Below are 25,826 nucleotides of genomic sequence, written 5' to 3' on the forward strand. Positions count from 1 at the left end.
TACTGTCTTCGCTCGCTAGGAAGCCTGGATCGTCGGTTCGAACCCCACACAAGGCATGGATGTTTGGTATGTGTATGTTTATTCTGTGTTAATGTTGCCCTGTGTTGAGGTAGAGGCCTTACGACTAGCTGATCACCCTTCCAAGAGGTCTTACCGTCTGTAAAAATGAACAATGAAACTGATAAATCAGCCCTATGCTCCAAAGTTGGAGCGAAGAGGAAGAAAACAATTATTGTTACTTGTTCTATATGTATTTCTTCCTGGTTTTCCTAAGTCGTATCGTGACTAGTGTTATATTCTCTTTGGAGTGTGTGTTTATAGGCCTCTTTTGTGTGGTTGTCTTTTTTTCCTACTACTGTATGTTGTTCCTGTTTTTAGGTTCTGTTATGATCCAAACATTGATCGAAAAATATAGCAGATGTTAAAATAAAACCAATGTTAGTACGGGGATACTGGATTGGTTTTGTTTAAAAATTTGCTGTGCTGACTGCCAAGAAACCCACATTGTAATGCATAACAGGATGCAGACAATAAAAAGCGATTATTTTCTTAAACACCACTAACTAGCCGGTCTTTACAATCTTGACAAAATGAATTTGTTACGAAGTAATTAATTTATAAATATTATTTAGATGAAATTCATATTTCAAAGAATTAATCAACTGCTCATATTTCGCGTATCGGAAAATCATCAGTCATTACTTCAGTTAAAATAAACGATACTAACGTGGAGGCAGAAAATAAGATGATAAACTATTAGGGCCGTTCAATATATACAGGGTGTAACTGAAAGGTGGGGACACATTTTGGGCACGAGTTCCACATACGAAAACAAGTAAAAATGTTCATATCAGCGTGTGTCGGGACATATTTGATTGATGAGTTACAGCTGAAAGAGCACATTCATAATAAGTGTTCAGAATGTCGTCCATGAGATTCAATGCACGCCTCAACACGTCTCATCATGGACCGTCGTACCCATTCAAAGATTCCGGGGCAGTTGCGGATAGTCTGAAAGGCATCCACAATGCGATGAAGTGCCTCTATGCTGTCAAAAAGAGCTACATTTATAAAAGGTTTTAGGTGTCCCCACAGGTAAAAATCAAGAGTATTCAAGTCCGGAGAGCGTGGAAGCCACGCAGTGGGTCCTCCTCTACCTGTCCATCTGTCACGATACGTGTTACTGATAACATCTCGCGCAGCACGGCTAAAATGTAGCAGCAGTAGGTATTTTCACAAATACTGTTAGAATTTTCAATTAGAACTCCCCATAATCATCTTCTTCATATATATCGTTAAGGACTTCGAAAACAAGGCGATCCCTCTTTTCCAAGAAACAGTATTTGCAAAAAGAAAACTCACTTTGTACTCGCTCTAATACGGTAATTTAGAAAAGGTACAACTCACAGGTAGAGGCCTTGCGACGAGCTGATCACCCGCCCAAGGAATTCAACCGTATGTCTAAGATCTAGAAAAACCGAAGTGAACGGAGAAGTTCATGGAGGTAGGCCTAGGCCCACTGGGGCTGTAGTGCCAAGGGGGGGGGGAGAAGGTACAACTTTAATTTTACTATCGACCTGTATGTAATCACATTTTATGTTTTTGTCCAGGTTTGTTGGGAAACGTGGTGTCCGGCGTGGTTTTCCTCAACACGCATCTCAGGATGAGGAGTTCCAGCTACTACCTAGCAGCTTTATCAGCCACGGATTTCAGTTTCTTGCTCATGCTGCTCCTTGTATGGCTGAACAGCAATGCCGGAGTACAGGTGTTCAACAAGAACGGATGGTGTCAAGTGCTGGTCTACATCAGCTCTGTATGCGGGTTTCTCAGCTCTTGGCTCATCGTAGCCTTCACCGTTGAACGCTTCATAGCCGTGCAATACCCACTGCATCGGCCGCGCATGTGCACAGTGGCACGCGCTAAAGCTATCGTGTGTTGTCTAGTAGTATTCGCACTAATATTACATTCGTACTCCTTTGTAACTGCGGGGTTAGTGAAACAATACGACGGCTCAGAGGTGTGTCACATGTTGGAGGATTATAGGGAGACCATGAGGATCATGAATATTGTGGACTGCTTGGTGTCACTTATTATACCACTCATTTTGATCACATCAATGAACTCTATGATCGGTAGGAATTTTTTGAAGTTCAGAAGGCACTTCAAGCAGAATCCAGAAATACGGACGTCCATGGAAGGATTGGGCATGGAGAGATCGGATATCAACCTCCAACATATTCACGTAAGTAACAATATTTAAGGTTGGTCTAGAGGTAAACACAGAGAAAACTAAGTATATGCTGACGTCTCGTCACCAAAATGCAGGGTACAATCATGGCATACAGAGAGCTAACAGATGTTTTGAAAATGTGGCACAGTTCAGATATTTGGGAAGGACTGTAACAAATCAAAACCTGATTCAGGAGGGAATTGAGAGGAGATTAAATTCGGGTAATGTTTGCTACCATTCAGTCCAGAACCTTTTGTCTTCTCATCAGCTGTCTAAAAACTTAAATATTAGGATATACAAGACTATTATTTTGCCTGTGGTTCTGTATGGGTGTGAAACTTGGTCTCTGACATTAAGGGAGGAACAATGACTGAGGGTGTTTGAGAACATTTGCACCGAAGAGAGATGAAGTGATGGGAGGTTGGAGGAAACTGCATAACGAGGAGCTTCATAACTTGTACTCTTCTCCAAGTATAATTAGAATGATAAAGTCAAGGAGGATGAGGTGGGTAGGGCATATAGCATGAATGGTTGTGAAGAGGAATGCATATAGGATATTGGTGGGAAAGCCACAACTTCCCAGAATTTTATGGAACCCGAAGGTTCATTACGGTGTTCACAAGAGCCCTCCAATAGTCCCTATCCTGAGCCAGATCGATCCAGTCCACACCATCCCATCCTATCTCTCTAAGATTCATTTCAATATTGCCCACCCACCTAAATTTTGGTCTTTCTAGTGGCCTCTTTCCTTCTAGCTCTCCCACCAACATCTTATATGGATTCCTCTGCTTCCCATTTATGCAACACACCTTCTCCATCTCATTCTCCTTGACTTGATCATTCTAATTACACTTGGCGAAGAGTACAAGTTATGAAGCTCCTCATTATGCAGTTTTCTCCAACCTCCTGTCATTTCATATCTCTTCAGTCAAAATATTCTCCTCAACACCCTGTTCTCAAACACCATCAGTCTAAGTTTCACACCCATACAGAACCGCAGGCAAAATTATACTTCTCTATATTGTTTTTAGACAGCAGACGAGAAGACAAAAGGTTTTGGACTAATTAGTAGCTAGCGTTACCCGAATTCAACCTGCTCTTAATTTCGTCCTGAATCAAGTTTTGATTTATTAGTGTCGTTCCCAATTATTTTTACTGTACCACATTTTCAAGCGGCCTGTTAACTATCTTTATATGCATTCTGGTGACGATGCAGCCACGACACTAGTACTAGCGTAGGATTTCAATATATACTTAAATTTCTGTGCGTTCACTTTTAGACCAACCTCCTTACTAGCGTCAATTAGAGCTTCTGTATTCTTATTTATGGTATATATGATACCCACTAATAGATTTACAACACCCTTTTCTGATCTGTATAACGTATTATCTCTACGGCACGCGATATATAAATTTCTATCAGGTGGCCAATCATGCATCCATTTCGAATATCACTGCTGAAATTCCTGTTTTCAACTTATACTCGTACATTTGTTGATTTATAGGACCTAGGGCATATATGTTTTAGGGAGTACTGTATTTTAAATTACGCACTACTCGCCATAGTTCAATGCAGTCCCACATATAGGCTATTTGTGCCACAATTTTCTTAATTTATTAACTGATATCAGTTAACTAAATACCTCTATTACACTGTTAAACATGGGTTTTGTTAGACATAAGTTTTGCTGATCTATGTGTATTTCTTACGCCTATTACGAGAAACTGTTGAGAAACTTATCAATATCTACAAATTCATGAGATGAAAAATGAAATTATAAATTGATATTTTTTGACTCACCAGAAAATATCCAGGATGTAGATGTGATACCAGGGCGTGTGGAGTCCCGGTACGTTTGTTGATTACCGCTAGACATTGGTATATACTACCCCAGAGCTGAAACACACACGCAATCCATCAGTATCTGCGTTTCAGGCCGGCTCGATGTGCAATTTCTACAATTATATTGCTTTCATGTTTTTATATTAGTCTAAATTTCATTTGCGAGTCACTGAGAATTGGTNTACAATTATATTGTTTTCATGTTTTTATTGATATATAATACCCCAGAGCTGAAACATACACGAAGTCCATCAGTATCTGTGTTTCAGGCCGGCTCGATGTGCAATTTCTACAATTATATTGCTTTCATGTTTTTATATTAATCTAAATTTCATTTGCGAGTCACTGAGAATTTGTGGGTGATATTTCCAGATAAATTTCGACTGCAGGGATGAAAACCCCATCACTTCTAACTGTTCTCTTATAATGTTGGGGGGCAAATCTTATTAATTGTCTAGTGTATTGTCTTGAAATTAACCGAAATTCGAGGACTTCCGTCTTCTGATATGTGACGTCGTTTAGTCCCGTAGAAGTTCAAATACGTTTCGGAGGAAACCAGCACATTCAGGACTGAAAGGTAAACCGAGCAGGCAGACAGCAACAAGCAGGCCGCAACATCCCGTCATGAGGCCATACCACATGAAGCAATCTACTTCACAACTCTTCTACACCCATATTCTGAACAACAGCAAATGCCTTGTATGGGGGTTCAATCTACTGAAATGAATCCAACTACTAAGAGTAACATAAGGGAATTATTGCCAATTTTCCAGAGCTGATGTCCCAGCGTTCCACGATCCAAGACCTTAGACGCCTTACATCTTGTGATTTAAGATCTGCATTAGACTCACTGGGGCCCAGGAGAGATTCTAATGTCAGGCGTATTACTGATGACGACACTATCAGACATAGTGTGACGTACAGACCCATTGCTAAGCAGTGACTTGGTAAACACGTTCCACGGGAGCCAACGCGCGCAATAGTAGGACACCCATTGCTAGGCAATGGATCAGTAAACACGCCTAAAATAATACGGGACAATAGAAGATTGTGTTTTCCGTGGAGTCCGCCCCGAGGCTATATGATGAGAAATGCCAAGGGAAGAGTTATTTGTCAGAAGTGGAGAGAGTTCAGGTGAAGAAGAGTTCAACTGAATTGTTGTCTAGAAATGGGTCGAGTTCTGGAGATGCCAGTCTTTGATGATTGAGAAGGAATGGTAAGAAATGGGTTAGTCTGTGACAAGACGACTTCATAAGTGAGTTAAAGTGACAAACTGTGATACATCCGTTGCCAGGATACGACTAGTGAAGACTGAGAATTCTAGTGCGTGCGTAACAGTGAACTGCAGTCTTTGCCAGTCTTTGATGATTGAGAAGGAATGGCAAGAAATGGGTTAGTCTGTGACAAGACGACTTCATATGTGAGTTAAAGTGACAAACCGTGATAAATCCGTTGCCAGGACACGACTAGTGAAGACTGAGAATTCTAGTGCGTGCGTAACAGTGAACTGCAAAGTGTGCAGACCAGCGATAGCGCTATATTGCCTGTAATATCAAATTGTGAATGTACAAGGTGTCAATAAATCCAATGATCCAATCCAAAACCCGTTTTATAAATCAAGAACAAACCCCTACACGTGACAATACTTAACACGTAGCCGGAGCTCATGCTTATAATTCTACGATAAAACGAAAGTAACGATATAACCCATAAATTCTTGCCAAAGTTCCTACCGCCATGAAACTCTCCGTTTCACTTCAGTTTGCTAGATCTTAGACATTCGGTAGGGCCCCTTGGGCGGGTGATCAGATTGTTGCAAGGCCTGTACCTGTATACAAACACAGAAAAACGAGCGCGCGCGCGTGCACACACACACAAACACTGAACATCTATACCCTGAATGGGATTCGAAATCGCGATCCCGGTTTCCGAGCGAAAGAAGACAGTGCATGCCTTAGACCGCTAGGCTACCGTCACCGGCCACCTGTACCTTTATTTGTTTCTAATATTAAAGTAAGGCAAAAGTATCCCTATAACAGGCCGTAGAGGCCCATAGGCTCGTGAGATGTAGAGGCTCCAAAACTGTCTCTAGGCAATCAGCTGACAGATGGCGGCGAGGATGTCAGCCTTGCGCCGGCCGGTCTTTACCCCCATAAATATTCCTGGTACTCATTTCTGTTAGAGGCTCAGTCGACCCTAGGGCCATAGTGCGGCTGAAAGGATAAGGTAAATTGAAAAACAATCACCTCATCGGGATTCGGCCCCGTGACCTTTCGGCTTGTAGCACAGTGCCTCAATCAACTATGCTACCGTGTGTTCCCATAATAGTATAGTAGTAAATTCTTTTTTATTGCAAACCAAAGAACTATGTGATGTGTTGACATAAAGAGATGCATCTTCCTTTGAAAGCTCTTTTCCTTTCAGAAAATAAGGCAGAATAAATTCTCTAGCTCAGAAGTAAACAGACATTATTTCAAAATTTGATGATTTTTTAGAACTTATAATAAAATCTTCTAAAGGAATATATTTAGTGGCAAAAACAGTAATTTCTTTCACTGAAATATGCAATAGAGGAGATGAATATCAGTCGAAACTGTCTCTTGAATAAAGATAAACACCGGCAGTTTAGACGGTCCCCTGCAAAACGTAACATATTTTAAAGTACGACTATTCACATATAAGGCACGTAATTATAGGGTAACTATGTTCAGAAAATACATGACTTGGAAGACAATGTCTGTTCCACATATTCAGCAGTTTTCTGATTAATATTCGAAGCCAGAAGGCATATAGTCAGACATGTCTTTCGGCAAGATTTTACAGAAACTTCGGCATGATCTTACAGAAACTTCGGCATAGAACTAGAATTTACACATAACACGTTCCTTTATGAAGTAATTCAGTTAAGGAAGTTTTGAACAGAAAATAATTTAATTAGTTACACGTCCTCTACATCCATAATGCAACACATGAAACAAGTAGTGCAGGAAATATTGTAAAAAATATAGCTACTGCTGTAACAGGCCATGGAGGCCCAAGGAGCTGTGAGACGTCGAGACTCCTGCATTTTATATACAATCATATAACAGATGGCAGTGAGATGTCAGCCTTACGCGCCGGCCGCCTTTTACTCCCAGGAAGATTCCTGGTACTCATTTCTGTTAGAGGCTGAATCGACACCAGGAACATAATGTGGCTGGAACGATTAGGTCAATTAAAAAATACAATTACCTCATCATGAATCGAACCCGCGACCTTGCAGCTTGTAACATAGTGCCTCAATCAAATGCGCTACCGCGTGCACCACAGTACTATTGTGCGTAATGCATAGAAATACAAATCGTTCGATTCTGATCCTGATGGATTCTACTGGGATATTTTTTTTTTCAAAATAAATCTCACACGATTAATTTATACGCTGCATAAACAGAATGCATCAATTGGTGAGAAAATTTTCCATACGTTATAGGCTATAGCACCTACGTTATAACGACGTAACAAACGGCAGTTCTCAGTTAGTATTACGTGATATTTCTGGCTCAGGATAGGGATCAGTGGAAGGCTTTTGTGAACACGGTATTGAACCATCGGGTTCCATAAAATGTTGGAAAGTTCTTCAGTAGCTGGGCAACTGGCGGCTTCTTAAGAAGGGTTCAGCTCCTTGAAGTTAGTTATATATTATAGTGATTCAATTTTTCGAAGAAAAGGTATTTTTTACTAGTATTATGCTTACTATATCAGCTGTGATCCATGTATTTTCATGAATTCGTAGAATTTATGATCTGAAAGCGCGTCTGAAGGGGCGAGTGTATCTGTGGAAACCGCAGCTATAGAAGGAAATTCTCAAATTGGATGCATCTGAGGATCTCACAGAGGTGGTTATGAAGACATAACGCTATGCAGTCCGGTGAAGGTCAAATAACACTTCCAAAATTGTTGATAAGAGATATTATGTACTGTTTCTAATACCGGTATTTATTGTTCAAATGACTAAGTTGGTACAGTTTACCTAGTGTAATACATTTCCGAAAATTTTACCGTCAACATCAATGCACTCTGCAACTCGTGTAAGGACACGGCGTGTTGCTGGTCTGTGCAGTGTATAGTGTACTGCACAGTGAAATAGCTCTATCTCGGAAATAGTTCGGAATAGGACACGTGTGCATATACATTGTTTTGCTTCGACTGACCGATACTATGACCTCCCAGAATATTGACCCTTCCTCTAGGTACACTCTGTATAAGGCCCGACAAAGCACATGATTTAGGCCATATACCTCTTGTCGAATTACTAGCATTCCATGAGTCAGGAGTGGGCCTCGGAGACATCGGTATTTCCTGACAGTTGGGAATGCCTCTGTAGAGACCGGGGACGGGGGACATTTCGCCTGCGGAAATTTTATACACAACGTTCCAAGAACTCCATACGTTATTTCCATAACCCTAAAGTTAAATGTGGAATTCTCTTTCCTCAAGTGGAGTTTTCTTTATTGCTAGTGGGGTGGGACTAAGCCCCTTGTACTGCGGCCACTTCTGGCCTATTGTACCAGCCTCAGATGATAGGTGAGGGTGATTGTGGAGCAATTGGTGGAATGAAAATTGGCAGGGGAAACCGAAGTACTCGGAGAAAACCTGCCCCAGCGCCACTTTGTCCACCGCAAATCCCACTTGACCAGACCCGGGATCGAACCCGGGCCGCCGTGGTGGGAAGACAGCGACTAAGCGCTTGAGCTACAGCGCGGCCAATAAGGGAAGTTACTAGACTCAATCAGCAAGTGGCTAGCATTCCTATACGCCGTAAGGATAAAGATAACTATAACAGAACAGTTCAATTCCTTATTTATTTACGTGATGAGCTCAACAACCAACAGTCAGTTACAGGGTCAGCACGAATATAAACAGCAGCAATAAGACAACACAGGACAAAAGGAGCAAAAATCAAGAAAATCGATCATTTAAGGCTTTCTACACCCGAAAATAAGTCATTAAAAATATGTGTACTTTTTTTTCCCTTGGCACTACAGCCCCAGTGGGCCTAGGCCTACCTCCATGAACTTCTCCGTTCACTTCGGTTTTTCTAGATTTTACACATTCGGTAGGACCCCTTGGGCGGGTGATCAGCTCGTCGCAAGCCCTCTACCTGTACATAAACACAGAAAAACGCACACACACAAACTAAACATCCATGCTTTGAGTTGGATTCGAACCCACGATCCCGGTATCGAAGCGAGCGAAGACAGTACATGTCTTAGACCGCTCGGTTACCGTGACCGGACTCTGTACATTCAGAAACTGCATTTGCAGCAGAAACACAAGTAGCTGAAGGGAAGTGACTGAAGGAGCAACTGAATTTGTTAAAGTTACGTTATGTCTCGAATAGGAACACGAATGCCGACTGTTTCGAGGTAAGAGGGGTAAGATTTTGTGCCAGTAAAGATATTTACTAAAAACAAGGCATCGAAGTGACGACGCCTGACACACAGTGTCTGAAAATTTAATTTTTCCAATATAGTGTCACATACGGCCTCTGTCGTCTAGTGACTGGTCTTCCTGGCCACAGATCCAGAGATCTGGGTTCGATTCCCTTCGCTACGAGATTTTCTAAGAAGTACTGGTTCTGGAACGGAGTCCAGTCAGCCTCATGAAGATAATCGAGGAGGTATTTCAAGGAAATAGCGGCTCCCCTCTAGAAAACCGAGATTGACGGCCGTGGGTATCCGTTGCGCTAACCTCGCGGCACCCTCTATCCGCTAAAGTTGGCACTAACTTCGCCGACAAGCGGCGGTCGCTCGGTTGGTATAGTTCGCTTTCGGACTATAGCCCACGGAGTTTGTTTTGTTTCATTTCATTGCAAATGGAAAAAGAAGACCGACATGACAATGAAAATGAAGTACGCTCAGATCCTTATTACAATCTGTTTGCAATAAACGTATAAGAGAATTTCCGAGTGTGTAGGGATAGTTTGAAACGTTTGCTTTCCTGATACAGAATAACACTAATTTTACCGAAGTTTCCACAAAAGTTTTCGAACACCGTTCGCGTACATGATCAGTACCTGACCGTTAAAGTAAACAATCACCAGGTGAACTGATATTTCGAGGGACTTTACGGCCATCGGCAGAAGAAAGACAGATGGAGTGATTCATTACGTCACAAAAATCGATAATAAAAACATTAAAAAGCAAAGTTGCTAAAACTGACCCCTGAGGTACATCTGACAGTAAGAAACAAGGAGGGCCGCGCCATAGCTCAAGCGCTTAGTCGCTGGCTTCCCACCGTGGCAGCCCGGGTTCATTCCCGTGTCTGGTCAAGTGGGATTTGTGGTGGACAAAGTGGCGCTGGGACAGGTTTTCTCCGAGTACTTTGGTTTCCCCTGCCAATCTTCATTCTACCAATTGCTCCACAGTCACCCTCACCTTTCATATGGGGCTGGTACAATAGGCCAGAAGTGGCTGCAGTACAAGGGACTTAGTCCCACCCCACTAATATTAAAAAAAAACACAAGGAGATGAAGGCATACCAGAGAAACGCACACAGGACTGTCTGTTAGTTAAATAACTGAGAAACAAATTTACATAACCGGCAAATAATCAATAGGTACTGAGTTTATGAAGAATGTGGAAGAATGCATGAAGAAGAATGTCTAAGGCATTGCTATAATCAAAATAAATTATAATAATAATAATAAATAATTATTCTCTTGACAACATCCGTTTCCAAAGACACTGCTTTTGTAGATGAAAAAGCATAACATGTGTCCCTGCTAAAGTCGTATAAATATGAGACACAGATGACATGGATATGTTAATGAAACTACACGTTAAGTCAAGGATAGGAAAAATACATTACTGTAATAAATTTTTAAGTTCTTCTGAACATAATGCAACTCTTCACATACACGTAGCAAGTACAACATGTTTAAGTTTTGTCGTAAACACGTGAAGATTATACAGGTTAAAGTTACGGACTGTATTATTTTAGACTTTCTAATCAATTACGACTGTCAAATATGGAGGAGCTTGGGATTAGCGACCTTAATGTTTCTACCTCGAAACATATACGTACAATTATACCTCTACCTTAAAATACGGGCCCTTAAAATATGGAAAGAACGGAATAATCAAATCGGACATTAAACGAAATGCTTTGCAGGACTGTATTAAGGGTAAAATTGAGTACAGGGGAATTAACTCCACCGTTTTTTGACCTCGACACTAGACGGAGGTGAGTGGTCAGTTTCACGCCCCGTCCGTCTTACCTCCGGCGCTCGACGGTACGCTTTGGCTGAGAGGCTGGATGGGCTTCAGAAGCATTCCGGAGGCTGTGCAGAAGACAAACATCCCTCACGTTCGCCGGGAATCGAACCCCGGCCGTGCAGTCCATCACCATACCGAATGATCCATGCCGGAGACACCTGTTTAATTTCATGACAGTTCTGTGTTATGGAACTCTACACTCGCAACTAAATTACATACGTATATGTTTCACAGTTGGTTTTGCCAGTTTTCTACATAATGTTCCACCGCGGTGCACTCAGCGCACCATCTATCTTCCCCTAGACCTGTTGTTATCTGGAACATAAAGCGATGTAATGAGCTTTCTGCCTGTCATCCGTGGGTTATGAAGAGTGTGGGTGTTATGGCCAGGGAGCCAACCATCACGGAACATTTATTTCCACATGTACACACATGCATGACAATTATTGATTCGATGCATATCATGCCATGAACGATAACTACGTGGCAACTGCATAAGTAATTTGATGAAATTGAGTAAGCATTCTATGTTATATTGCCTGTTTACTTCGTGGTATTTGGCGCTAACACAAAAACAAAAATAAATTAATCGAACTGTTCACACTGGTTTTATTTGATAGTTGCTAAATGTTTCGGTCCATATTTGGGACCATCTTCAGGCAGTTTCACCAATACATCTCTTGTTAAGGATCCATATTAGTGCTACTCATCACAGCCATATAAATATAGGCAACGGTCAAAATGTTGAAAGAATTTTTATATTTTTAAAGTTTTCGAAAATTTAAAATTTTAATTATTTAAAATTTTCTTGCCATTGAATGTGAAATTCTATGTTGTTTTCGGGTTTTTGTCCCGCACTGCAGGTTGTCCATCGCCCGGGGTTCGTTGTTATATCTCACAGAACCATTTGTGATAATGCTATTAGTTTTAGTTTGTTCTCATTTTTCTCCTTGGGCATCTCCTTGATTTTGTTGTTTTTTTTCCTTAAGGTGTAGGCCCCCCAATAAGCGAATTTAAAAAATCCTTACGGTGTACTGCCTAGTCCTGTGTGGGCGTTTATATCGTATCTGTTCCTGGTTACAATGTCGCGAGCCGACAATTATTAAACTTTGTTCTGAATACAATGTAATTTTCAGTGAGTGAAGAATATTTGGAACAGCCTGTGTTTCCGAACTGGTGTCATTAATCCGAACGTTTCAGATGACATCAACATCAATTTCGTTCTCGGGATCCGAGGATAAAATACAGATGGCTGTCCTGATATGGCGGTTGTCTGAATTCACTCGGTATAATATTCTTTATTCGAGAATATGCAATCTTCTCATGCACGCGCAACGTAACGAGTTTCTTACAAAGGCCTCGTATCCAAATGCTGTGTAACGCATAAATGCCTTGGGACATTTAGACCCAAAGAGGAAGAAGTTACAGGAGGACGGAGGAAACCGCACAATGAGCAGTTTCATACTTTATGCCATTTAACAGATATTACTGGGGTGAAAAATGAAGGAGGATAAGATGGGCGAGCCTATAGCATGCATATGGAAGTCAGTCAAACAAATGAAAAAAGTCACTTGAGACACCTAGTTTGGTTGGGGAAAACCCACTAAAATGTAGGATTTGCCTGTTGAATGAATGAATGAATGAATGTATAAGGGGTGGACCTTCTCGGCCCTTGCACCGCGACCTACAGTGATCTATTATGTTTCCCCTTTTGATTTGTCCTTCAGCAATCCTGCGCTTGGAATGAAACGGAGGATTTTGTACGTGGGGGAGTTGAAATAGTCACTTCGATCCATAAAATACTGACCCAAGTAGGATTTGCCTGTTACTTTGTATGGGTTAAAATTTGGGCTCTGATATTAAGGGAGGAACATACGTAGAATGAGGACATTTAAGAACAGAGTATTCTTGACCGAAGAGAGATGATATGAGAGGATCTTGGAGAAAACTACATTATAAGGAGCTTCGTAATTTGTACTCTTCGCCAAATATAACTAGAATGATGAAGTCCAGCAGATGAGATGGGCAGAACTTGTAACACGCTGGAAGAGAAGAGGAATGCATATATGATTTTGAAGGGAAAGCTAGAAGGAAAGAGACTACCAGGAAGACCAAAACTTGGGTTGGTGAATAATATTAAAATTGATCTTAGAAAGCTAAGATGGGACGGTATGGACTGGATTGACCTGGCTGAGGACAGGGACCAGTGGAAGGCTCTTGTGAACACCGTAATGAACCTTCGGGTTTGGTACTATGTCGGGAAATTCTTGAGTAGCTGGACGACTGGTAGTTAGATTAGACTTCACGTTTTCACATCACTAATTGTGAAGAGTTCTACCTTCTGTGATATGACGGGATATAGTCCGTTGAAAGTCAACCGACGTTTCGGAAGAATATTTCGTCCATATTTTAAGGTGTGTAGATTAACGCATGGAATAAACCATCATGTAGCAGGCAGCAAGCGACATGTTCCTAGGAGAAGTCTGTTCACTTACACCTGACTACATGCTGTGTCCCAGAAGTGAACTCTTCAGTATTAAAATATTCTGGTATCTTACAGGAAAGGGGTCAGAGAGAGTGGAAAAGATTCATTGGGTTCAGCTGAGGAAAATTGTGTTTCTTATTAACCAAAGAAGCGGACTTACGGACAGAACTGGAAGAAAGAAAATATTTTGGAGTGAGATTTCTTGAGCGTTTCGGTTTCCGATGATACATAATTCTTAAAAATTCTGTCCCAATTTTTTTATCATTCAAACAGTTTAAGTTCCGGTCCCTTGTTGTAATTTTAATTATAATCGAACACATTATTGGGTCTTGTATTTTAATTAAAACTTATCAAATAACTTAACTTAGCTCACAATTTCTTTACCATCACATCAAGAGCATTATATTTTAAAGAACAAAAGTTACGCACTCTCAAAGAGAAAATATAGATTAAAGAAACAAATAGTTCATTGGATACCAACCGTGAAGTAAAGTAAACAGAGATCAAAACAAAGATGGTAAATAAATATAGTAGACTCTAAATCAAGGGATGGAAGGAATTTCAGAGGCGAGAACTGGAAAGAACGAAAGTCATGAATTATCAGAACGAAAACTTATGAAAGACTTGAGATTCTCACTGTGACACTCTGGAATACCGCGTCGTATTGTCTGGCAGATACGTATCAGCTATTTGGAGTCCTCCTCCCTGAAGATGGAAGTAACACGTTCCTCCGAAATACAAGTAAATTCTTATAATTCTTCTAAACTGAAGGTGGAGGCAGCATGCTGCTCCGAAACGTCGGTATCAGAGAATGTGGCGTCACATCCCAGAATATAATGATGTTAAAAATATACGAAAACTGAAAATCCAAATGAACACAAAACACATAACTTTCCTCAACTTAATTTTTTGCGGGACTTTACCGCTTGCAGCACGAGTTACACTTGCAGTGAAGACGTCCATTCTACAGAAAGGTTGTGACTTAGTAATCAAAATATTAGACGAATAATATTTAATCAACGGGAACACGCGGTAGTGTAGTTGGTTGAGGTACTATGCTACAAGCAGGAAGGCCGTGGTTTCGATTCCAGATGAGGTCACTGGACTTTTCAACTGACCTAATCCTTCCAGAGGCACTATGGCCCTGGGGTTGACTCAGCCTCTAACAGAAATGAGTACCAGGAATCTTCCTGGGATAAAGGACTGCTGGCTGGAGCGTAAGGCTGACAACCTTACGGCCATCTGTGAGCCGACTGTCTAGATAATGTGGGAGCTTGTAAAAGTCTTTAAGTTTTCAGGATAAGAAAAGTAGGCTAAAAACACTCAGTAGTGCAAGAGTTAATCAGCTTGATCAACTAGGGAGATAAGTATATATTTTTATTTATATACTTGTTGTTTATTTAATGACACTCAGCAACACGGATTATATGGCGTCGAATGACATTGTATTTAACGAATAACGACATGAAAATATGCGGATGGAAGCTATCAGAGTATAATTTGAGAGCCACTCTCGGAATTTGGCCCGAAGGAAATGAGGAAAATTTCGATAAACATCGGTAAGGACAGCCTGTCTCCGGGCAGGGATTTTAACCTTGAAGCTCCCGAATCCAGAATGGGAATTTCACCTACATGACCGTAGCTTACGGTATCTCACAGCTAAGCCTCCTTTATCATCTCAGGTAATTTCATGCGAGATTCGTGATACATGCAGCAGTTCTGGAGAAGGTTCCTCTCAAGAGCTTCTGTAGCTTCCCCGTGCTAATTGTTCCACCTTTCTGCTATATTCATCTGCTCTCCCCCTCAGTTGTGCTATAGCCGCAGCCACGCTGCACATTATCACATCCCTGATCTCTGCGTTGGGGAATTGATCTATAAGTTTGCACATGACAGACCACAGAGAAAGGAAGGTTTTCAACACGATGCATATTCTGCGTAAAATAGAGACACGTCGATTCTCTCTCAAGTTATTAAGTTACAAACCCTTGAACCTTAAACAAACTATCTTCTTTCATACACAGAACGGAAATAACGTCAGCCACACAAAGATACACAATATAATCCTCCAGACCTAAAAGTGGGTGGATGTTTATTACACCGAAAATACATTTCGCATTTTCCCTTCAAACATTCTAGATATATGATTTGCATAATGTAATGTACAAACAACAAAGCTCTGAATTTGAATCTCTAGTTTTTGCCCAACTATTTAACCTTCCTATGTCATCATTAAATCCGGAGCAGGTGCTTCATTTGCACTCCTAGAGTATCTTGGTACATTAATATTCAGAGGGGAAATGTAGCTGCTATTTCCGTTACTTGCTATACCTTGACCTCTATAGACAAATTTGTGAAAACTGTTTCGGTAGTGTGATGACTCATTTTCGATTGGAGAGGAACTTATAATCAGAACTGCAAAAATCATGTTATAGCCTCTAAAGTTGTGAAAATATCTGGGTCTGCGTATTTGTTTTGAACTAATACTCGTTATTCATAAGTCCGTGAAACATTTTGAAAATTTATAATAAATAAACTACGCAACGTATATCAGATTTTATTACACTGAAATAGAAATAAACTCAAAGAGTTTTTTACGTAGTGCAATAAGCGATAACATGAATTTCGTTTGAATGCGTAGAGAAGTTCATTTTTAAGAAATATCATTTTTGCTCCATAATTCAATTCGTATCATAACGCGTTGTACATTGCATTGTCCCACATTTTCATCCACAAGTTTCTGACGGGCACCTGCAGATAACAGTCTGATGGTGATGGAGACACTTGTAACAAGTTATGGGATGCGCATGTAGCATAACAGCTCTGACGCGTTCGTCCTCTTTCGTTTCGTTATTTCAACAACCTAAGACTTAACGGAATAATTTATTGGGCATAAAATATAAATTTCAATTTTCTCTACAGCTTTCGTCCGAAACATGTTTTACTCTGATAAAATATGTAACAAGTTACACACGACTTACTTTCGAGATGTGTGCAGCAGCAGATATAGGTCTCTCCATAATTCCAATTTCGTAAAATAACGTTCAGCCGTTCTCAAGTTGTTACATGCGTACACACAGACATGACGAAGCCAATAATCACACTTTTGTAACTCGTCGCGAGCACGTTGAAAAGCTGAGGCCATAAAAACGTGTGTTGTTGTACAGTAATGATGTAATTTTAGACGTGTTTTCGGTCGACTTTTTCAGCGTGGCAAAAAGGGACAGTCAAGAGAAAAGCTGTCTTTGCTCCTATAATTTTCACTGATATCACTGTGACTGGTTTCAAAGTGAGAAAAAAAAACAGTAATTTTTTAATATTTTTTTCTCTCAGAACGCCTCATAGACGCTGTGCTTGTCTTGTATACCGCATCTTGGCGCTGGTACAGGTGTCCGGAGATAAGAACTAACTGAGTAGGTTTTATCAGAAGACGGAGACAGAATCTAGTGTCCGAACGTTGTGTTTTGAGAAGTAACCCTGACGGTGTTTTAGACAAAGGCAGGATAATGGATAATGTCCAGAAACGTAATATTTATATTAATATAATCATCAAAAAAATTCTAGATCTTATTCTTTTCATCCTGTCTGACAGCCTGAAGAAAACTGAGAGATACCGAACGGATTTTTATAAAATTCAGGAAGTTTTAATAAATTTTGTTAATATGTTTGCAAGTGCGGTAAAAACAAAACAGAATAGTGGACACTTTCACTGGACACCTGCATGCAATTCTACTCGTATCTCGGATGTAATTGGTTAGATATTTATCGGAGCGAGAAATTTGTTGAACAAACGTTGCAAAGAAAAATGAAACATACACGTATATTTTGTGCCCTATATGCTTTTCTGTAAGTCATACGATATTCGTGATAATTAGAAACAAATCTTTACGTCATGCGAGCATTTTCTAAACTTGCATATTCGACACTATACACTGGTCTTCAGATCAAACGCGTTCACCGAATTATCAACAAAAGATTTACCGAACACAAGCGAAGATTGCCGAAGTCTATAATTCCCAGTGATAATTACACGAAGCTTCTCCCCCCTTGTGTATGTCTACAAGTTTTTTTTTTTCTTGGCATTACAGCCCCAGTGGGCCTAGGCCTAACTCCATGAACTTCTCCATTCACTTCGGTTTTTCTAGATCTTAAACATTCGGTAGGACTCCTTGGGCGGGTGATCAGCTCGTCGCAAGGCTTCTACCTGTACACAAACACAGAAAAACGGACACACACAAACTAAACATCCATGCCCTGAGTGGGATTCGAACCCACGATCCCCGTTTCCAAGCGAGCGAAGACAGTACATGCCAAAGACCGCTCCGCTACCGCGACCGGCATGTCTAAAAGTATTGTTTGCTTACTGTAATATATACGCTCGTTGCTAAGAAACTAGTCTGCAAACACGTTTCCGTGGATATAGAATCTTGGAAAACAACCTGTCGCTGTGTGATAAACAATTTCCTTCCATACGGATAAGCTATATATGAGGAAAACAGAACCAAGAAGTCGGGAGAGGACAGGAAGAAGACAGATCAGAATGGAGTCAGTCATAATTCAGATCAGGTCAGATCATCATGGGGCAAGCCCTCGGCAGTCATTTATTGTGAGTTATTGTAACTGATTGTGATTACGAGTGATTGTAAAGGAGTGATCAATAAATCCAATCATCCAATCTGAACACCGTTATTATTAGTCACGCCCCATAAATCGTGACAATATTGCCATGTGGTAGTGACTAGACATGGGGTTTGGATTTATAATCGGTTTTACTGGAATATTATAATTTGTAACTACAAAGAGCTATAACGTTATCGCTAATCTTTACACTTAACGAATCATTATAGCACACGCTGTCTCTGTTAGTCTCCAATAATCGTTGCACGGTTACGGTTCCCTGCAATGGAGATTATTCTGCTCTCATACTTACGTCGTTGCCGGCTGCCTACCATCTCACAACTGACACATGACGGCAACTTATGCCATCACTGGTTCAAACTAGCTCTCAAATGGATAACTATTCCCGATGACCCTCGCTATATAGCCTCGGCACGGACGGCCCAGAACACACCGTTTCGAACAGTTCCTCTACTGTTGCGTGCGTATACGCTGCCGTGGGTAGGTGTTTGTCGAGCCGTTGCCTAGCAACTGCTGTCTATTCTGGCTCTATTATTCCGCCTTTCAAGTGTCATGTCACAATATATATTTAATTAAAATGAATGCTCATGCTGCTGAAGTCACTATTTCTTGATCATTCTACACGAAATAAACAACTTTAATTATTTCAGCATAAGCTCGTAATCAATATAAAGAGAAGAAAATTTGTTTATTTATAGTATGTTAGGCAGTAGCCATAATATTTTCTGCGTCTAAACGTGGAAAGATGCAGTCAACGTTCTGTGATTTATGGGTGTTTTTATTGAAATCATTAGTTTTACGCTGTTTATGAAAGATGATACGGAATTGACAACACGGAGGCGATAACAAGCGCACCAGTCTTGTTACGCTACGCGTGCAATTTCCAATTTATTTTAATTGAAAAGTTATATTTTGTGTTGTTTTTTTTTTGAAATGTTAAATTAGCAATAGCTGTAGGGTATTCGACCTACTTCTTCATTTCCTCTTGTTCCCAAATTTGCAATCGTCCTGTTTACTTTCATCAGCACAGATAATTCCAAAGGGCAATAATATTTTGTTAACAGTTTCCAACATGAACTTAAATCTTTCCATAAGTTAGCGTTTTAGGCATGTATTATTCTTCTTCTCCGATCACAGTGGCCGCGCGATCTAAGGTATGAACTGCCTTCTCTCGCTCGAACGATGGGATCGTGGGTTCGAATCCCACTCAAGGCATGGATGTCTGTACTGGATGCTTTTATTCCGTGTTCGTGTTCTTCTCTAAGTAGGTAGAGGCGTTGCGACGGGCTGATCCCCCGGCCAAGGAACCCTACCAACTGTTTATAGGATTAAGAAGCTGAAAACGACCAAGGCCCAACAAAGGCATGTAGACCCGTTATTATTATTATTACTATTATTATTATTATTATTATTATTATTATTATTATTATTATTATTATTATTATTGGTCAATCCTCATTAGCATCATCATGAAATTCGTAGCATTAGGCAGTTAATGTTCTGAATCCCAAGATGGCCTCGGTCTTTCTGTCGTCATTACCGTTGTCCCATACATCCAAGTTCCTCCTGACAATAACGGAATTCCAATCGTGGAGACAGACCTCTTTCCACTCTTTCCAAACAATTCACCAATTTTGTTTTTATCCTTTTAGCTTTTCAGCTATATTAGCAAATTTCAGCCTTTGTCTGGTGTCAAAACTTCTTTGGTGCCAGCGAAGTCTATTAGCGATCTCATTAAGTGCATTAGTGTCTCTGCGTCCATTTCTGGTTGTTGCTCTCGGTGTGGTCCCCGTCCGGAAGTGGCTCAGAACACCTTCGTCGTAGCCAGGCGAGGAGCCAAAGACGATAAAAGGGAAGCCGGTGTTTGGGAGTATAATTGGGCCACCCTGTCAGATGGCGATATTAACACAGGGATATGGTCCTCCAGGTTGAGATGTTGGACGCAAGGCTGATAATTTTGCTCCGTAAAAATTACTGTTGTGAAATTCGAAGTAGTGAAAACAGGATCGAACAGGTCAGAATGTTCAGAGGAAGGCGAGGGCTCGAAAAGGGTTGTTCTGCCAATGATGACGAAGAATATTTAAAAGTTCAATTCCCACCTCACAGAAAACACATTGCTTCTCTCTTAAGGCGCGTCCACATTACTCGTGCTCGTGTGACACGCTATGCTCGCGAGTAATTTGGACGATATGACAAGTCATATTTTTAATTTAAAAACTATAGCCATTAAATTAAAATACGACTACAGCCTATACACACTACGAGTAAATATACGGATCCTCAAGCACTGAAGCCTGGCGAGCAACTGAAGTAGTGTGGACGAAGATTTACGAGCACAAGTAAAAGCCAGCCGAGTGTCCCGACGAACACAAGCCTGGGGAGCACGAGGAATGTGGATTCTTCTTTAGAGACACCAATTGGTTAGCGCAGTATAAGAAAACATTTGTTGCTGTTATCAGAGTCATATCAAACATAAATGTTCTCTGTGGGTAAATTACACCGTTTTAGTAGTGTTAAAGAGAACAGTATATATTGACAATTGTGTTCTAAGGGGTCTAGTATATCAGCAACATTCTGGTCTTGATCTGCCTAATATAATTTGCCGGTATTTTATGAGAACTCAGGTAAATCACAGAGGACACGCTTAAGGAGAGTCGGTCTAATAACAGAGGTTAGAATGAGACATCTGTTAACAGTACAAAACAAAAAAAAAAACAACATTCACAAATAACAAAACAAACTGAATTTCACGAATGATTAAATCCAAAAATCGGTTGGGTCCAAACGAAAGAGCTAGTCCCTGTCTCCGGACCCGGAGGTAGGGACTTGCTATCACTGTTTTGAAAAGAAAGAGAGAGCCACCCCCGTCACCAAGGTCAAGGTCTTTCATTCACGCACAAATAAACACTTAATTTGCATTGCAAAATCTTCATATTATTTACATTTTAATAGGTATGGGAGTGCAACTGTTGACTAAATGTCACCCTGATTTCATTGAAAACTCTAAAAACATTTTCTTCTTCGCGTGGTGCACCAAGGGAACCCCATGCAAAGAAGTGGTCCGTGGTCCATAAGGATTTGGGAAATACAAGCACACCGAAACATGATATTGTGTTGTTTCAGTCTTCGTCGAATAATAAGATGGGCCTTGCGACAGAAAGCAATGTATCGAACAGTTCCGAAGTCATTGCTGACTAGTAATGGTACCAATATTTGCTTAATTAGCAAGAATTTCCGGGAAGAACTTGCCTACTTATCTTTCATACGACACGGATCGTATAGAAAAAGGCTGTGTATTTGTTGCCGCGGTAATGTTTCATTGCCAAGCCGTTGCCTAGTAACAACAGTGACATACGCATAGATACATACGAGCTGATAGGAGGGATTTAAGAAGTACTTACTTACTTATTTACGCATGGAGCTGAGCCCTTCTTTAGGAGGCGTCAATTCTGCAGCTACTCAAGAAATTCATGGCATTTTATGGAACCCGAAAGTTCATGTGCTCACAAGAGCAATCCACTGGTCCCTATCCTGAGCTAGATCAATCCAATTCATACAATCCTATCCTATCTCCCTAAGACCAATTTTAATATTGTCCACCCACCTACGCCTTGGTCTTCTCAGTGGGCTCTTTCCTTCTGGATTTCCCACGGATATCCTATATGCATTCCTCTTATTCCCCATTGGATTTCAGAAGTAAGCCGTTTAAATAGAATCAGGTGCCAAGATATACATACCAAGTTTCATAAAGTTAGGTTCAGGAATTCAAAAATCGAAAGGGGATACACAGACACGCAGAGAGCATGGTGATCTCATAAGCCAAATTCATGTTCTTCAAAGTAAGAGAAGTGTACTAAATACAGTCTTGGTAACTGTTCCCGAAACATAAGACGAGATAATTAATTTTAATTGCTGACTGGTTTTATTAGCATATTAAAGACAAGTAAATGAAGGACGACATGTATCAGCAAATTTTCTTCGAAATATCCAATTAAAAAGTAAAAACTGAACTCCGTGGTAATACTCCGCAAGCGATCTATACCGATCGAGCGACCGTCTCTTGTCGGCGAAGTTAGTGCAAACTTTAACGGATAGAGGGTGTCGCGTGGTCAGTGCAACGAATCCCCACGGCCGTTAATCTCGGTTTTCTAGACCGGAGCAGCCATTTCCTTGAAAGAGCTCCTCAGTTATCTTCACGAGGCTGAGTGGACCCCGTTCCAGACCCAGTACTTCTGAGAAAATCTAGTAGCGCCGAGAATTAAAACCGGGACCTCAGAACCTGCAGCCAGGAACTCTGACCACTTGACCACAGAGGCGATCTTAAAATATCCAATTAGAATTAACAAAAGTGTAATGTTTGAAAGACGTGTGTGAAATTCGTGTAAATTTATTGAAAACCGCCTGATTCTGACATACTAATCGCTTGGCCACTTTGTAACCAATCTGATGGATTCCTGGGATTCAATGCCCGGGGCAGTAAAATTGAATTACTTGATTCCTGAATCTGTGTGCTAAATATTCATTTATCAAAGGGAATTTCAACCCCAGCAAATATTTATACAGAAATGTTGCATAAAGTGCAATATAATGTCGCACTGAAAACAAAGAACCGTATTCAATTGAAAAAATAAAAAATAATTCTCTTTAAACAGAACAGCTGCGTTCTGTGTTTCGTACATTCATAATATGCGTCACAGAAAACGGCAATGTAGGAAGTATGGCTTTGAGCATAGCCAGAGAAAAAAGGTGTTTATACCGGCACCTCCGTTATAAACTATTGGCTCATATATAGGGATATTTCATTGATACATATCAACAATGCATTCATTCATCAATGGCTCTAGAGCCCTTTGATGGGCCCTGGCCGGGGTTTAAGTTTCGTAATCCTATATAAAAAAGATGGGACTCCTTGGACAGAGGATCAGCCCGTCGCAAAGCCGCTTACATACACACAGAACAGCACAAAAACAGAACAAACTCACAGAGACATTTATACCACAAGTGGGATTCGAACCCACGAACCCAGAGTTTGAGCGGCCAAGCCATTCCATACCTTAGACCGCGCGGCCACTGTGATCGGCTATTGCTAGATATCAGTTCCGTACAGCTCCTACTTCACACGAATATAAAACAACCCTTTACTAAATTTCTCAGAAATAGCTTATCTCGAATTAAATTTCTGCACAGTATAATATAAAAACACATTTAACCGAAAACTATAACATTAGCTGTATCCGGCCTAACATACGCCATTCTAGAAGATCTTAGATGTTATTAATTTAATATCAGCTAATTTTATTTACTTATTCGTTTCGTCACAATTTAGGGGTTTGACTATAGACAGGGCATCGATTGGATATTTAATTTATTGACATTACTCGGAACTACAAGAAATTACAACGCCATCGTTGATGTCCACACGTTACAAATCTCCAGCCAGCAGTGTCTTCAAGAGCCGTTTCCTAGTAACGGATGTTAACAATGGAGATTCCTTAGCTTCTCGCGCTAAGGTTCTTCCTGTTCGGCGAATATCTCGCAACTGAACTCTCTCAATTCCCCTCAGCAGGCCTGGTGTCCTCGATATATAACCACTTGGCACGTACCACGTAGAAAATATCTTTCTCATCAGTTCTTCTATTGTCGCTCGTGTGTTCTCCGTGAGGACATGTTTCGCGATCGTTACCTAGTGACGGGTATATACGCTACAATACCATTCTAGAACACAGCTCAGCATCACATCCCAGAAGACAGAATACTTGATGTCAACCGACGTGAGAACTTCAAACCACAGAATACTTAAATTCATACGTTCATGGGTTCTCCGTGAGGACATGTTTCGCGATCGTTACCTAGTGACGGGTATATACGCTACAATACCATTCTAGAACACAGCTCAGCATCACATCCCAGAAGACAGAATACTTGATGTCAACCGACGTGAGAACTTCAAACCACAGAATACTTAAATTCATACGTTCATATATCATAGCCCTTGTAAGATAATTTTAAATCACGATTTCGTTGAATACCCACCCTACAAATTCAAAATGCTCTGGACAGACAGCTTGCTAAAATAAGCGGTGCTCCCAGACAGAGGTAAACTTTTATATCGGCAAAGGTCGAGGGTGCAATACCGACCGAAGGATATATACATTTTACTACAGTTTATTTCTGCCATCCTCTGGCTATTCATAACTATTAATAACGACGAATATTATACAACGACAGAGTAGAAAGCCTTGGCCTCATGTCTGTATGTATAATGAATATTCTGTGAGTCTATTGAGTGAAAAGATTTTATGTGGAAAGACCAATAGACCTCTTCCAACCCCCAACTTGGAGTGCTAGGGCTCTTAATTCGGAGCGACCAAGAAACTATGGACAGTCTGATGACAGAACAGACTACTGTTCTAATCCACAGAGCGAAGACAAATATGATAATTTCGTTAACATTTTTCTAAATTTACAGTTTTTCCGCGATCGAAGTTTGCATTATTTACATTATAACTGACAATAGAGTGTGAACTCCAGGATCAACACAGTTTGGGAAGAATATCAAGGTTTCATGTTGTCACGTGTCACAGTGATTAAGGACTGGTAATTGGATTCACTGACCACTTACAGGTCGTAACTACAATTAATTATTACACTGTTACTGATTTTCACACTCTTAAGCACTCCAAGTTAATCTCTCCAGTCTATCTCCACTAGTATTCACGGATTTATTTTTATTATACTTCTAATATAATCTGTATGTATTTTGTTCCAATAAATGGTTACTGTGAAGAAAAAACATTTAGTATCAATCATTTTAACGCCCCTAACATAACACAGGAACTATAAATATATCATTAAATCACACACTCCCAAAACCACTGCACTATAGCGCATATAAAGTCTTAAATCTTCATAGGCTGACTTCCTGTATTCTTCTGTACTCCTCCAGCTTACTGCTATCCTCTTGTTTGCGTGCTTCTGCCGGTACTGCTCGTAACTGGATGTACTCCTCCAGCTTACTGCTATCCTCTTGTTTGCGTGCTTCTGCCGGTACTGCTCGTAACTGGATGTACTCCTCCAGCTTACTGCTATCCTCTTGTTTGCGTGCTTCTGCCGGTACTGCTCGTAACTGGATGTACTCCTCCAGCTTACTGCTATCCTCTTGTTTGCGTGCTTCTGCCGGTACTGCTCGTAACTGGATGTACTCCTCCAGCTTACTGCTATCCTCTTGTTTGCGTGCTTCTGCCGGTACTGCTCGTAACTGGATGTACTCCTCCAGCTTACTGCTATCCTCTTGTTTGCGTGCTTCTGCCGGTACTGCTCGTAACTGGATGTACTCCTCCAGCTTACTGCTATCCTCTTGTTTGCGTGCTTCTGCCG

The 25,826-nt window shown here is 40.7% G+C and overlaps 1 protein-coding gene across 1 annotated transcript in view; it reads left to right on the plus strand.

Moving 5' to 3' along the window:
• Positions 1-2,146: 2,146 nt before the first annotated feature.
• LOC111875750 overlaps positions 2,147-25,826 on the plus strand; it is a 135,581-nt gene continuing 111,901 nt past the window's right edge. The window contains exon 1 of the mRNA XM_023872246.2: positions 2,147-2,242. The gene's annotated coding sequence lies outside the window, so the exon portion shown is untranslated. The remainder of the gene's footprint in view (positions 2,243-25,826) is intronic.

Source organism: Cryptotermes secundus, unplaced genomic scaffold (assembly GCF_002891405.2).
Source record: "Cryptotermes secundus unplaced genomic scaffold, Csec_1.0 scaffold603, whole genome shotgun sequence".
Taxonomy (NCBI): Eukaryota; Metazoa; Arthropoda; class Insecta; order Blattodea; family Kalotermitidae; genus Cryptotermes; species Cryptotermes secundus.